This window comes from Gossypium arboreum, chromosome 7 (genome assembly GCF_025698485.1).
Source record: "Gossypium arboreum isolate Shixiya-1 chromosome 7, ASM2569848v2, whole genome shotgun sequence".
In the NCBI taxonomy this organism is placed as follows: Eukaryota; Viridiplantae; Streptophyta; class Magnoliopsida; order Malvales; family Malvaceae; genus Gossypium; species Gossypium arboreum.
Window position 1 is genome coordinate 59,004,618 of NC_069076.1, and position 3,688 is coordinate 59,008,305.

General features: G+C 34.5%; 1 long non-coding RNA gene across 1 annotated transcript; it reads left to right on the forward strand.

The window, feature by feature from the left end:
- Positions 1 to 890: 890 nt before the first annotated feature.
- LOC128295145 (uncharacterized) lies at positions 891 to 3,410 on the forward strand. Its single transcript, XR_008285467.1, has 3 exons — positions 891 to 974; positions 1,447 to 1,533; positions 3,154 to 3,410. It is a non-coding gene; the product is annotated as an uncharacterized LOC128295145 (long non-coding RNA).
- The last annotated feature ends 278 nt before the right edge of the window (positions 3,411 to 3,688 follow it).

Below are 3,688 nucleotides of genomic sequence, written 5' to 3' on the forward strand. Positions count from 1 at the left end.
AAAATAGCCTAGGTATATTCCACACAGGCAGAGACATGACCATGTGTCTCAGCCGTGTATGGAATACGACTTTGGGACACGAGCGTGTGGAACCTTAAAGCATCAAATTTCCAAGATTTTCGTAAGTTCTCGGTTTAGTCCCAAACCCTTTCTAGAGTATGTTTTGGGCTCCGTAGACTCAAATAAGGGACTATGTGTAAGTGAATGAACGTTTTGAAATATGAATGAAATTTTATGGCCTGTATTTTACTTTAATGTTTGTATGTTTGTCCGGTAACGCCTCGTACCTTATCCCGACCTTGGGTACGGGTAAGGGGTGTTACATATAATGTCAAATCTTGTCAAACTTGAATTTGCGGCCTTAGACATCTCACGCAAGAATTATTTGTCATGGGTGTTAGATGCTGAAATTCACCTAGATGCTAAAGGTCTAGGAAATACTATATTAGCCAATAAAGAAGCATCTAATCAAGATAAGACAAAAGCAATGATTTTCATCTGTCATTGTAACAGCCTGATTTTGGGCCTAGTCGGAACAGTGGTTTTGGGACCACTATTTCGAGGCCAGAGAAAATTATTTTAGTATTATTTTATGTGTTATAATATAATTTTATAAGTGCATGTAAATTTTGGTAAGTTAATTTTAGCAATTTCTAGTCTAATTTCGAAAAATGACTAAATCGCGTAAAAGGTAAAAGTTGTGTTTTAATACCTAAAGGTGTTAAATTGCCTTGTATCTTAAATTGGGGGTATTTAAAGTGAAATTAGGCCATTGAAAGTGTGATGGCCGGCCATGGGAGACAAAATTGTTGAAAAGTCAAAATTAGGTGAAATTTGGTCACTAATTTTGACTAGTTTTATTATTAACAAATCAAAAAGAAAAAGTTATCATTTGTCTCTTCTCCTTCACCGAAATATGCAGCAAAGAAATGGCTTTGAAGCTGGAAAATTTCAGCAACATATTTCCCTTGCTTGTAAGTGATTTTAATGTCTTTACTTGATGATTTTTACATTTTTGGAACCCCTAAAGCATGAGCTTTCATATGAGGGGTCTATTTTGCAAAATGATGAAGAGTCTAGGGTTTTTCCATGAGAGTAAATGTGTTGTTTGCTGTGTTTTTATGGAAGATTATGAGTCCTAATTGTCTAATAAACAACTTTTGTGAAAGAAATTGCATGAAAACACCTTAAAAAAGGCTAGAATGCTAAGTTGTAAAATGAGTTGTAAATGTGTGAAATAGTTGAAATTATGAGTTGCTATAGTTATGAAAATGGTTCATCTAGACTCAAGGAGTAAAGAAATGTGATAAAAATTATTTTACGAGCCTAGGGGTAATTTGGTAATTTTGGCAAAATATAGGGGCAAAATTGTAAAAATTGCCCAAGTGTGTCAATTGACTAATTTGATCAGTACATTGTTTTAATAAGTTGAATGTGATATTTTAGATGATGAAAATCGAGATTTGGACCTAGAACGGAAAGAAATCGATTAAGGGATAATTACGTCTTTTTTTTCACCTTTGTGGTATCGAGGTAATTTCATGTGTAAATAATGTAGCATAATTGTTATTTTTAAGTTATTGATGTTAAATATATGATATGCTGATTTTTATCATGAAATATATGCTTTGTGGTTATTTTCGAATAAAATTCAAGTTATTGTATTATCTGTTAAATATAAAGTGCTACCGAGTATTGGTTTCGGTATTTTACGGAAGATGGCAAGGAGATGTGTTCGAGGAAAATCCCGTTTGAACCTTAGGAATAGATTAGGATACAAGTGACATGTCACTAGGATGGTTGAGCATCCGAACTCGTTGAGTTGAGTCCGAGTTCACTTATGGATGCGAATGTTCGAACTCGTTGAGTTGAGTCGGAGTTCGTGAGATGTAACTAGGCATCCGAGCTCGTTGAGTTGAGTCCGAGTTCACTTATGGATGCGAACGCCCGAGCTCGTTGAGTTGAGTCCGAGTTCACTTATGGGCGGGTTACATGGTAGCTTGGCTACATATGTGGCACTTATGTGCAAACTTTCTATGTATCCGAATTATATTCCGATGTGTTCAACGGGTAAAATTCTACTCAAATGGAGGAATACTCGAGATGAAAGGGACGTATTGGTAAATGTTGTGAAATGGATATTTTGAACAGGTATGTACTTAACCCTCGGGTTGAAAACTCGACATAACAACAATATGGTAAGATGATAAATGAAAATATGATATGAATGTCTCGGTGATGATTATACAAACGATGTTGTATTAATTTTGTGAACAATGATCATGAATGAGTAATTTAGCCTTGACAGATTTGAGTTACTGCAGTAGTGTAACTTTAAAAATATACTAAAAATAGTGGAAAATGAGTTAGAGGCAGAATAAAATATGGGATTAAAGCTTAATGAGTCTATTTTCACATGAAAGAAACAGGGGAAGAAAAAAATTTCATATTGTGTGATATTTGAATTCTTGTAAAACAGGGTCTGAATAAATTCGAGATCCCCTGTTCTGACTTTAGAAATTCACCAAAAATTGTACAAAAATTATTAAGAGTCATACCTTACATGCATGGATTCCTTATCTAGTCTATTTTTATGGGAAATAAACTCCATGGTCGTTGGAATTTTTTATAGGGAGAAATTCAGTTTGTAGTGCACAGGGGTCAGAGTGGTCATACCCTGAAACAGGGGAGACTTTAACTAATAAACTGTACTAATTGTCTCAACCAAAAATTCTAGAAAAAAATTTGTAAGTATACATATGAGTCTAGTTTCAAGAGAAATAGACGAGAACATTATTTGAGTCTTGTACTATGAGATAATTGAACTTTAGTACAGAAGGGTCGGAACTGTCAGATAGTGAATCAGGGGTAACTTTGAGGAATAAACTGTACTATTTGGCTTAACCAAAAATTCTAAAAATTTTATGGAAGAAATGAAAATAAGTCTAGTTTCAGGTAAAATTAATGGAACTTAATTTGGATTTTCGTAGCTCCAGATATAAATAATTTAGTGACCGTTGCTCAGAAAGACAGCTTGTAGTGAACTTGAGAATATGTTGTAAACATTGATAAAAAAAGTTAATGAGTGCTTATTGTTTTCATATGAACTTACTAAGCTTAAAGCTTACCCCTCTTCTTTCCCATGTTTTCTAGAGTTTCCAGGTTAGCTCGGGTTGGAGGCCGTCAGAGATATTATCACACTGTCAAGCTAACGCTATTGGTGTAGTGATTTCAAGTACTTTGAGCCTATGGCATGTATAGGAGTTTAAATATTAGAGTATGTGATATGGCTTTAACCATATGTGCTGGCCTATTTTGATTATTGGGTTGTAAATCTATTTTAATTATGCATGCATGTGCTATGGTATTATGTGATGAGTTTATAATGATTATAGTATGAATGTGGTAAAGATGTGAGTAAAATCTATGATATCTATTGCATGTGAAATTGCCATAATCATGACATGTTAGGAATGTTTAAGTACCTAATTTTGCCATATTGTATGTTATTGTATAAGTATGCGTGTATCTATTGTGAGTGTGACAAAATGGCTTGGAAAATAGCCTTGTATTTGTCCAGGTTTTTGGACACGGGTTTAGGACACGGGCGTGTCCCTAGCACACGGGCGTGTGCTCTATACCTACAAGGGCGTATGAAGCCTTGATGCAAGAGATTTTCTAAGTTTTT